The sequence below is a fragment of the Piliocolobus tephrosceles genome, chromosome 13 (genome assembly GCF_002776525.5).
Source record: "Piliocolobus tephrosceles isolate RC106 chromosome 13, ASM277652v3, whole genome shotgun sequence".
Taxonomy (NCBI): domain Eukaryota; kingdom Metazoa; phylum Chordata; class Mammalia; order Primates; family Cercopithecidae; genus Piliocolobus; species Piliocolobus tephrosceles.
The window spans coordinates 18537579-18549890 of NC_045446.1; the positions used below are offsets into that span (position 1 = coordinate 18537579).

The following is a 12312-nucleotide window of genomic DNA, read 5'->3' on the forward strand; positions in this document are numbered from 1 at the left end:
CATTCTGGGCCTTTCATTATCTTTCTCCAATTAAACTATGCACCCACCACCCCCAGCAACGGCCATCTCATTTTACAGTCTTTACAAATGCTATTTATCCAGAACCTCTCAAGTGCTTGATGTGCTGCAGCCCCTAGTACATTAACATCTACCTGTGTCCCGTGCCAGCTCATCACCAGCGAAAGTGTTAGCAATTGCACCCAACCGCATGCTGGGGGCTCCCACTGTTCCTCCTACTGTTCGTAATGGGGTCCTCAGAAGCAGTCAGCCAGTGAGCAGCACAGCTCCCAAATCCCATTTTTGAGACTGCTGTCTTAGGCCAAATAACTGCTGTTGTAGGTCAGGTTTCCTGGGAAACAGACTCGGAAGCAGAGATTTGCATGTAGGCAGTTTATTGAGTTTTGGGAACAACACCTGTGAGAAGGAAAGGAGCCTGGATTGGGTAGAGAGAGAAGTCGGGCTCTGATGCAGTCACAATAGAGGCTTCAGGAGATTCTACAGGGAGATCAGAAACTGGGATGGTCCTTTGGAGTTATCCAATCAAGATGAGGAGACCAGGCCTTCGTACGCCCCACTAACCTGTCATTGGATGCAGGACGACCCAGCGAGGGCGTCTCATCTTGGGCAATGCAGCTTCCTTCGGTTGAGGGCAATTCCTAGAAAAGACTCCATTGTGAGCAGTCCACAGCTAACACTCCTTGCAGCTGGATGAATAAGTAACCTGGTCCTGAAGGAGAGTCTGGGAGGCATAACCACGCTCCACTCCAGTGAGTACTGTTACTCTACCCCTTTTAGAGATAAGTAAAACTGAGACACGGAGTAGGTAAGTAACTTCCCCAGCCAGGAAGCCCATGTAACGGAGCCAGGGCCCATGCTCTGATGCCTTTCTAGGAGGAGGATGAAAAGGAAGATTCTTCCTCCATTCCTGGGATCATGGCCACATCAAGGAACAGGTTAGACAGGCTAAGTCTGCTTTTTTATATTCTAGGGTCTCCATACTGGTGCCCTTTTCTCTCTTCTTAGAGTCTTCTTCCCAGACCTCAGCCTCAAAGGCATAGCGGGAAGCATTTTGGGCTTGGAGGAGATGATGATGTCTGGGTGGGAGTAGGCATGACTGGTGTTGAGGCAATGACTAGACTGCAAAAAAAAAAGAAGGTTTTGAAAGACAAGTCAAGGGAGGTAAAGTGAGATTGTGAGGCTAAGGCCAACTATGGGGGTCTGAATAGTCAAGCTAAGGAATTTGAACACTACTTTTTGCACAGTGATGAGGGGAGTGGAGGATTCTGAGTAGCAGGGGGTGGGTGAGAATGATGTTCACGGCGTTGCTGGAGGAAGTGTTTAATGTGTCCCGGGACTGTGGATGAACAACTGGTGGCAGAGACTGGAGGCAGGGAAGTCTGTTAGGAGGCTGCAGCAACAGTCTGCAATGGGGGAGGAAGCAGAGACAATGAGAATAGCAAAGAGAGAATGCTGGGCTAGCATGCTGAGGGAAGAATGTCAGGAATCCAAGCACGTTAAAGGCAATCATCTTAGGAGACACCAACATGGACAACAGGACTTCAAGCGTGCCCCACAAACGACCCTATAGCAAAGCTTCATTGAGATGAAAGCATTGAAGAGCTTACTACGGAAAAGGCAGCAGAAATTGCTTTCCTCCAGTGGAAGTGTAAGCACCCACGTGACAACCAATACATGAGTACAGGAGGGCACAGGGGTACACGGGTGAGTATTTGTCAATCTAGGTAAGGATTTTATTTAAAAACACCGATGTGGTATTGCTGTGTGCCAGGCAACGTTCTCTATGTGAAGATCAACTCATTTATTGTCACTGCAATTCTTGTTAGGTAGGTTTTATGGGAAAACTGAGGTTCAGAGAGGTTAAGTAATTTGCCCAAGGTTACCCAGTATTTTGGTCAACTTAAACTGTCATAACAAAATACCGTAAGGTGGATGGCGTACAAACAGACATTAATTTCTCCGAGTTCTGGGGGCTGGAAGTCTGAGATCAGGTTGTCGGCATGGGCAGGGGCTTGTGGGGGCCTCTTTTGGGCTTCAGACTGCCCACTTCTTCTGGTATCCTTGCGTGGTAGAAAATCACCAACGGAGCTCTCTGTGTTGCTTTCATAAAGTCACCAATCCAATCACCAGGGCTCCACCCTCCTGACCTAATTATCGCCCACAGGCTCCACCTCTTAACACCGTCACATTGAGGCTTAGGATTTCAGCATAGGAATTTTGGAGGGACGCACACATTCATTCCATAACATCTTGTAAGCGGAAGAACCAGGATTCAAACGCAGACGCTGTCTCCATATCTCACACCACTAACCACCATGCTCTGCTCAGGATACCCTGTGATGCACTATGATAAAAATCAAAGTGGGAGCCAAGCACAGTGGCTCACAACTGTAATCTCAGCAATTTGGAAGGGCCAGGTGGGAGGATCGCTTGGGCCCAGAAGTTCGAGACCAGCCTAGGCAACATAGTGAGATCCCATCTCTACAAAAATTTAAAAATAAAAAAATGAGCTTGGCATGGGGGCCTGTGCCCAGCTGTGGTCCCAGCTGCTTGGAAGGCCAAGGTGAGAGGATCAGTTGAGCCTGGGAGGTGGAGGCTACAGTGAGCCGTGATCGCGCCACTGCACTCCAACTTGGGTGACAGAGTGAGACCCTGTCTCAAAAAAAAAAAAAAAAAGTGGGGATAAAAAGATAATAATCGCCAACTTACTGGTAAGTCCGGTTGAACTTTAAAAATTGCCAAGATTTCTAATTTTTATTTTTGAGCCTATTGCTTCCACACGTTTACCTGTGACTTCATCTTACCTTCTCTCTCACATTTTCGATTCATAAACACCTTTTGGGAAGCCAGCCCATCACTCTGTCTCAGGCTTGATCATGAGTCAGAACAGCCTGAAATAATCCCATACATCCACAATGACAAACAGTGGAGCATCTTAGTATTAGGGATTAGTCACTTACTCTTTCCTTAAGCGCTTCGTTTGTTCATATGGAAAACAACTATAGAACACCTGCCCCGTGCAGGCACTGGGCTGAAGATTAGAAATACAGAGAAAAGGCCGGGCACGTGGCTCACACCAGTAATCCCAGCACTTTGGGATGACAAGGCAGGTAGATCACCTGAGGTCAGGAGTTCAAGATCAGCCTGGCCAACATGGTGAAACTGCATCTTTACTAAAAATACAAAAAATTAGCCAGGCATGGTGGAGGGCGCTTGTTATCCTAGCTACTTGGGAGGCCAAGGCAGGAGAATCACTTGAACCTGGGAGGCGGAGGTTGCAGTGAGCCGAGATCACGCCATTGCACTCCAGCCTAGGCAACAAGAGTGAAACTCTGACTCAAAAAAAAAAAAAAAAAAAAAAAAGAGAGAGAAAAGAAAGGAAAAATAAATACTGAGAAGAATAAGGCTTGGTCCCTGTGCTTGAGGGTTTTGTAGTCTGAGGGACTCTGGTCACCCCAGGTCCCCATCCAGATTTCTTTTTTCTTTTTCTTTTTTTTAATTATACTTTATATTCCAGGGTACATGTGCACAACGTGCAGGTTTGTTACACATGTATGTATACATGTGCCATGTTGGTGTGCTGCACCCATGAACTCATCATTTACATTAGGTATATCTCCTGATGCTATCCCTCCTCCCTCCCCCGACCCCACAACAGGTCCCAGTGTGTGATGTTCCCCACCCAGATTTCTAAAAGCAATTGGCAATCAGGGAGGCAGGGGAACATTCTGTGGCTGTTGGAAGCAGCTGGGGTTTGGGGTGGAGTTGATGGCATGGGTATAAGGAGGAGACTGGGGCAGCTATGCCATAAGGGAAAATGTGAAACCTTGTCTTGATACACTTCTCAACCAGACCCTCAAATGCTTCTCAGCTATTTTCTCACCGTCTTGGAAGAAGCTTGCGACGGGGGAGCTATTTTATTGACAATTTGATATATCCATGAGTTAGGTGGCTTGCCCAATGTGCGTAGAATTCCGTCCTCCAATTTCATCAAGTACATTTCTATCTTTAAAAAGTGCTTGACAGAGAAAAGAGAATATACAACATATATCTAAGTACAAAGCATTCATAATAAAATGAACATTTATAAACCGCCCAACTTAATAACATTTCCAATTCTGTTGGCTACCTGTGAATTCCTCCCTAATCCCACCCCCTGCCTACCTCCCAGAAGTAACTGCTGTCCTGGATTTTGCGTTTATCATTTCCTTGCTTTTTAGGATAGTTTTATCACACATATGTGACCCTAAACAATAGAGTGTTTAGTTTGGCTTACTTTTTTAGATTTATAAAAATGGTTTCCTTCAGTATAGAGCCGGCTGTGACTTACTTTTTGCATTTCACATTGTATCTCTAAGATTCTTCCAAATTGCCCGGTGTAGCTGTGCTTCATTTTCACAGCTGTTTATTAATTCATTCAATAAACATTGATTGGGCCCCTGTAATACTCTATTAAGTAAATATATCACAATTTATATAGTCTTCTATCAATGAATGTTTGGGTTGTGTGTGCGTGGGTGTGTGTGTGTTTGTGTGTGTGTGTGTGTTTGCCTTTATCAGCAATGCTACTGGGAACATTCTTGTACATAGCTCCTGAAACATATGTGCAAGATTTTCTCAAGAGCACTGGTTTTCCAATTGGGGTTCATGGCCTTTAGTGGGTCATAAAATCAATTTGATAGATTCAATCAATGCTTCAAAAAAATAAAGAAACAGCAGAAACTGAGTTCCTTTCATATATAAACTGAGTTCCTTTCTAAGTATCTCCATGAAACTTCTTTTTCAGGTACGTTTTGTGTATCCTGGGTTATGATGTGAAGGGATTTTCTTTTTCTTTCTTTCTTTTTTTTTTTTCCGAGACGGAGTATTGCTGTGTTGCCCAGAGCTGGAGTGCAATAGCACGATCTCAGCTCACTGCAACCTCTGCCTCCCAGGTGCAAGCAATTCTCTTGCCTCAGCCTCCCCAGTAGCTGGGATTACAGGTGCACGCCAACACACCCGGCTAATGAAATTTTCTTACCATAGTTCATAGAAAAAGTTTGAAAGTCCTTGCTCTAGGGTGGTGCTTCTTGAACTATCTATGTGAGTTTTCAAAGTTTTTCCAATCTGTCACAGATACTTTTGTAAAATACAACAAAAATTAACTACTTGGAAAATGAAATTTTAAGAATTCAAAGACATACAAAATATAAACTCAAATTTTTAATTATTATATTCAACAGGCATAAATTATAATCCAACAAATACAGTGTGGCAGTTTTTCACAAAAGACAAAATATAGCCAGACGCAGAGGCTCACGCCTGTAATCCTAGCACTTTTGGGAGGCCGACGCGGGCGGATCACAAGGTCAGGAGATAGAGACCACAGTGAAACCCCGTCTCTACTTAAAAAAAAAAAAAAAAAAAAATTAGCTGGGCGTGGTGGCGGGCTCCCATAGTCCCAGCTACTCAGGAGGCGGAGCTTGCAGTGAGCCGAGATCGCGCCACTGTACTCTAGCCTGGGCCACAGAGCCAGACTCCATCTCAAAAAAAAAAAAAAAAAGACAAAATATGGAAGCAACCCAAAGGTCCATTGATGGATGAATGGATAAACAAAATGTGGTAGAAACATACAATAGAATATTACTCACCCTTCGAAAGGAAGTCAATTCTAACACATGCTACAACGTGATGAACCTTGAGGACATGAGGCCAAGTGAAATCAATGAGTCACAAGGGACAAAACTATATGATTCCACTTACATGAGTACTTAAGAGTAGTCAAGATCATAGAGACAGAAAGTAGAATGGTTGCTGATAGGGGCTGGGAGAATGGAAAGTTGTTGGTACGTGTATCAGTCTGTTCTTACGCTGCTAATAAAGACATACCCGAGACTACCTAATTTACAAAGGAAAGAAGATTGACTCACAGTTGAGTATGGTTGGGGAGGCCTCAGGAAACTTACAGTCATGGCGGAAGGAGAAGCAAACACATCCTTCTTCACACGACAGCAGCAAGGAGAAGCTCTGAGCGAAGCGGGGGCAGGGGAGTGGGGGAAGCCCTTTATAAAACCAGCAGATCTCGTGAGAACTCACTCACTATCACGAGAACAGCATGGAAGTAACTGCCCCCCATGATTCAATTACCACCACTGGGTCCCTCCCACAACATGTGGGAATTAGGGGAGCTACAATTCAAGATGAGATTTGGGTGGGAACATAGCTAAACCATATCAGTATGTAATTTCAGTTTGGAAAGATAAAGTTCTAGCGATGCATGGTGTTGATGGTTGCATGGCAATGTGAATGTACTTAATGTCACCAAATTGTATGCTTAAAATGGTTAAAATGGTCAATTTTATAACATGGATATTTCACTATGATTTTTTAAATGTCTAAACAAGTAAATATAGTGTGTCAGTATCAAGTTACTATGAATTTTTTTTACATACTTACTCTAACTTTCTGTATTTCTAACAGATTATTCACATATCAGCACCAGGACCATACTTTGAGTAGCGCTGCTTCAGGTTGTACATCTAAGAACAGATCAACGGGTGTATAGGCTAGGCACATGTTTACCTTTACAAGATAATCCCAGATTGTTTTCCAAAGAGGCTCTTCAATTTTATACTCCCAATAGCAGGTGTATTAAGAATTTCCTTTGCTCCTCATCCTTGCCAATACTTAGAACTGTCAGAATTCTTAATGTTTGCCAATCTGGTGGGTGTAAAATAGTATCTAGTTTTGGTCTTATTTGCATTTCCCTGATTATTAATAAACTTGAGCATCTTTGTATATGTTTATTGACTAGTTGTGTTTTTTATTTTGTGAAATGCCTGTTTAAATCTTTTGCTCATTTGTCTACTGGGCTGTTGGTATTTTATTATTGATTTGTAAGAGTTTGTTTAATCAACAAATATTTACTGGGCACCTATGTACCAGGCACTCTTGTGTATTATGTATGCAGCAAGCAAAATACACCAAAATTCCTGGTCTCATTTCAAAGTTTATAGTCTATTGGGGGCAGCAGGAGGCAGGCAATCAAATCATTTAGTTAAATAGATAGTATGTATGGCAATGATAAATGTTGAGGTTAAAAATAAGGCGGGAGCTGGGCATGGTGGCTCATGCCTGTGATCCCAACACTTTGGGAGGCTGAGGAGGGCAGATCACTTGAGGTCAAGAGTTCAAGACCAGACTGACCAATATGGTGAAACTCTACTAAAAATATCAGAATTAGCCAGGCGTAATGGCATATGCCTGTAGTCCCAGCCATTCAGGAGGCTGAGGCAGGAGAATTGCTTGAACGCAGGAAGCAGAGACTGCAGTGAGCTGAGATTGTGCCATTGCACTCCAGCCTGGGCAACAGAGCAAGACTCTGTCTAATAAAAAGAAAAAGGCAGGAAGGGCAATAGGCAGTGCAGGGAGTGGTGGTGAGCTTTGCAATTTTTGAACAGTGGTCAGGAAAGGTTTTCTGAAAAATATGACATTTGAGTAAAGATCCTGGAAGAGATGTGATGTGCAGGCAGATGGCTATAGGAAAAGTTGATTTTATATTCATTTGTCAGTTACATGCATTCCAGATACCTTCTCCTACTGTGTGGCTTGCCTTCTCACTTTCTTGAAGATGTATTTTGAAAGAAGTTCTTACTTTTAATGTACTATATCAGTTTTTTATTTTATGGCTAGTACATTTTGTACCTTGTATAGAAAATCTTTCCCTGTCAAACATCATAAAGGAATTCCAATTTTCTCTGACAGTTTTAAAGTTTTGCCTTGTATATTTTGCTTTTAATTTACACAGAACTTACTTTTGAGATGCTATGATATAGATATCTATCTTCCCCTCATGTGAATAACAAATTGTGGACACCACTTATTAGATAATCTATCCTTTTCCTGTGGTCTGTGATGCCATCTCTGTCACAAATCAGGTTTTTATATATGTGCAGATCTGCTTTGGGGGATTTTGTTCAATTCCATTTGTCAATGTGTTTGTCCCTGTACCTATACCACACTCTATTACTTACTGTGACTTTATATCATATTTTTATACATGAAGACTTGGTTACTCTTGGGACTCCATCCTTCCATATACATTTTAGAATTAGCTGCTTGCCAAGTTCATTGAAAACTCTCTTGAGATATTAACTAGAGTTCAGTTGACTCTGTAGATCAATTTGAAGAGAATTGACATCATTTCTTTCTTTTCTTTTTCTTTCCTTTCCTTCTCTTTCCCTTTTCCTTCCTTCCTTCCTTCCTTCCTTCCTTCCTTCCTTCCTTCCTTCCCTTCCTCCCTCCCTCCTTTCTTTCTTTCTTTTTCTCTTTCTTTCTTTCTTTCTTTCTTTCTTTCTTTCTTTCTTTCTCTTTCTTTCTTTCTTTCTTTCTTTTTCTTTCTTTCCTTTCTTTCTTTCTTTTTTCTTTCTTTCCTTCCTTCCTTCCTTCCTTCCCCCCTTCCTTCTTTCCTTCCTTCCTTCCTTCCTTCCTTCCTTCCTTCCTTCCTTCCTTCCTTCCTTCCTTCCTTCCTTCCTTCCTTCCTTCCTTCCTTCTGTGACAGGGTCTTGCTCTGACATACAGGCTGGAGTGCAGTGGCACAATTACGGCTCACTCCAACCTCTGCCTCCTGAGCTCAAGTGATCCTCCCACCTCAGCCTCCTGGGTAGCTGGGACTACAGGCATGCAGCACCACACCCAGCTAATTTTTGTGATTTTTGTAGAGATGGGGTTTAACCATGTTGCCCAGGCTGATCTTGAATTCCTGGGCTCAAAAGGTCCTCTCACCTTGGCCTCCCAAAATGCTAAGATTATGGGCATGAGCCACCATACCTGGCAATGTTATTTTCATACTATGACATTTTATCCATGAACGTGGCTCATCAGACCATTTACTTAAATTTTGTTTCATGTCTTTCAATAAAGTTAATTTTTTTCTTTATAAAGGTCTTCCATGTCTTACATCATGTTTATTCCTTAATTTTGGTTGCTTTTGTAACTGGTGTCTTTTAAAGTTATGCATTCGAAATGTCTATCCCTGGAGTATAGAAATTCAGTTGATTTGTATTATCCACCCTCCTCATTAAACTTTTAAAAATTATAATAACTCCAGCACTTTATAAAGTCTTTCGTGTTTTCTAAGTAAACAATTATATTCTCTGTAATAATACCAGTCTTGTTTCTTCCTTTCCAAAACTTATACATTTTACTTTTCTTCTCTTATTGTACTGGATAGGACCTGAAGTACGATGTTGGAAAGAAGTGTTGATGTAGACATTTTTGTCTGGTTTCTGATTTTAAAAGGGATACTTCTAACATTTCACCTTGAAGAATGGTGTTTGATGTAATTTTTTTGGTAAAAACTCTTTATGAGATAGGAAGTTTCATTATGAATTGGTGGTAAATTTTAGCAAATGCTTTTTTTCTGCATCTTTTTAATTATATGATTTTTTCCTTGATCTATGAATATGGTGAATTATATTAATAGCTTTTCTATTGCTAAATCACCCTTACAAACCTAAGATTAACCCAACTTGATCATGATTATTATGATCAGTATTATCTTTTTTTATACACTCCTGAATTCAGTTTCTAAGAATTTTTTTTTTTTTTTTAGATGGAGTCTCACTCCGTCACCCAGGTGGAGTACAGTGGCATGATCATGGCTCACTGCAACTTCTGCCTCCCAGGTTCAAGTGATTCTCTTGCCTCAGCCTCCCGAGTAGCTGGGATTACAGGCGTGCACCACCACACCCAGCTAATTTTTGTATTTTTAGTAGAGACGGGGTTTCACCATGTTGGCCAGGCTGGTCTTGAACTCCTGACCTCAAGTGATCTGCCCTCCTCTGCCTCCCAAAGTGCTGGGATGACAGGCATGAGCCACTGTGCCCAGCCTGGATTTCTAAGATTTTTGCACTAATGTGAATGAATGAGATTAAACTCTCATTTTCTTGACCAATTTTATTTTTTGACATACCTCTAATGGATTTGTCACTGTTGCTAAGCACAGGTTAATTATCTATAACATAGAAGGCCCTTTTCCCTCTGCTGGTCACCCAGTAGCCTTTCCATTCTGGCCTTTCCTTCTAACATCAGCACTCTGATGTCTGAGTACCAGCTACAGTGGAGGCCACACACAGTCCCAACAGTTCACTGGTAGGCTTGAAGAGGCCAAGCCCCTGGAGACCTGACTGTCAGTCATATCCCTCTTCTCCTGCTCAAAATTCATTTTGTCTGAGAAGCTCCTCCTGATTGCCATACTATGATCTACCTTGAGGGCAGGAGCCACATCTTTTTGTCCCTCTATCCCTAGGGCCTAGCACAATGTTTGCACAGGGCAGTCACTCATGAACATTTGTGGAGCTGAGTTTACCCAACCCAGTTCTGAGCTCTTCTTGGCTTAGTTGACACTGATTACATTTTTGTTTTTCAAAATGTTCTTAAGCCTTGTTTTTTTACATGCATGTCATGCATATGCAAAAGCTAGACTAGACAGTGGTGGTTTTGCAGGTAAGAATTGTGTTTACTGAGGAATTTCTTTTCGTCTTTTCAGTGCCAAGGCCTGGCTCACACAAGCCGAAGTCCCTTCAAAGTCTTGTCCCATTGGTGTTTTTATCCACACTCCTCCTCACACATTGAAAATTCTAGGTGGGCCTGACTCTAATGTTTCCCAGGCCAGCCCTGCCCCTTCCTGCTTTTACCTTCGGGCCGTACCTTTGCTCGTGTTGTGACCTTTTCTGTCTTCAACCCCTCTTCTTCTCATGAACTCCTCTATGTTTTACTGAAATAAAATCCCTGATGAGATTGTCCTGTCTTCCTCTCCTTTCCTCCTCCCCCTCCTTGGAATCAGTCTTTAATCCTCTGCGCTCTACAGATATTGCATACATACCTTTAAAAAAAATTCTTAAAAACTCTGAACTAGTTCAGTGTATATTTCCTAAAATCAGAAAATTATCTTAACAGAAGTATACTACAGGCCAGGTGTGGTGGCTCACGCCTGTAATCCCAGCACTTTGGGAGGCCGAGCTAGGTGGATCACTTGAGGTCAGGAGTTCAAGACTAGCCTGGCCAACATGGTGAAACCCCGTCTCTATGAAAAATACAAAAATTAGCCAGGCGTGGTGGGTGCCCATAATCCCTGCTACTTGGGAGACTGAGGCAGGAGAATTGCTTGGACCCGGGAGGCAGAGGTTGTGGTGAACCAAGATCATGCCATTGCACTCCAGCCTGGGCAACAGAGTGGGACTCTATCTCAAAAAACAACAACAAAAAAGAAGTACACTACAGTTGTCAAAATCAGGAAATTAACATGGACACAAGTACCATTATCTAATCCACAGCTCATTCTCAAAATCATCCGTGATCCCTCTCATTACCATTACTGTAACAACCACATTGCTTTATAGATGTGTTCACATTTTTCTGTGTCCTTGTGTGCACATAATAACCCTAGGAGTCTGGGATTATATCTTTTATCCTTGTATCTTCTGCGTGTGTGTGCACGTGTGTGTGTGGGTGATTAATCAATGAAATCATGTGACTTGTTTTGGGTTCCTTAGTCCTTCCCGTACGGCCTTTCCTTTCCTGCCGTGGGGTGAGCTCCCTCATCCTGTGGACTGGTACTGTCTTTCTCCTCTCTCTGAACCCTGACACTCACTTCATTTCTGAGCCTTCATTTAGACTAAGTAAGATGACTTAGTCTAAATGGTGTCTTGCAATCCTTCTATTTCCAAGTAGATACTGAAGGGTAGGCCCAAATGAACGCTGCAGCCCTCTTGCCCTCAAGGGTCTCTGTTTCTAGTGTGCTGTGGCTTCCTCCAAAAGTCAGCACTGTGACTTGCTCACACTCTGTGCTTGATGTCTACTGGTCCAGTGAATGAATGCAAGTGTGAGAAGGTTGGCCCAAGATGAAGAGCCCGGGGTTCAAGCACTCTCCACTCAGGCCACTTGGCCGCATCGTCAATGGCTGGACATAATGTTCCAAACCAGCAGTATTATATTACTTCCCTTTAGCTCATTTAAAGCCAACAGGCAGTTCTGAGAAGCATGTCAGACTAAAAACTTGGACTGCCTGTTTTATGAGGGGAAAAAATATCACTAAGAGACCAAGGAGAGAAATAGAAAAAGGGCTGAAACACACCTCATGGGGGTTGTCACTATTTTAAAATGCTTGACTTTTTAGCTAGCGCCACTTATCCCTTAAATGCTTGGAGCTCCAAGGGGAGAAAATTCTGCAGAATTTGCAGACAGGTTCCCTGCCCTCAATGAGCTTATAATTTATGCCTTGTGCTTGATTCAGTTCTTTGCTTTCACTTTGTC

The 12312-nt window shown here is 42.5% G+C and overlaps 1 long non-coding RNA gene across 1 annotated transcript; it reads right to left on the minus strand.

The window, feature by feature from the left end:
• Nucleotides 1–375: 375 nt before the first annotated feature.
• On the minus strand, nucleotides 376–5997 carry LOC111544964. The gene is made up of 3 exons (XR_002732303.1): nucleotides 5928–5997; nucleotides 2806–2909; nucleotides 376–1137 (listed from the first exon to the last, which is right to left on the minus strand). It is a non-coding gene; the product is annotated as an uncharacterized LOC111544964 (long non-coding RNA).
• Nucleotides 5998–12312: the final 6315 nt, after the last annotated feature.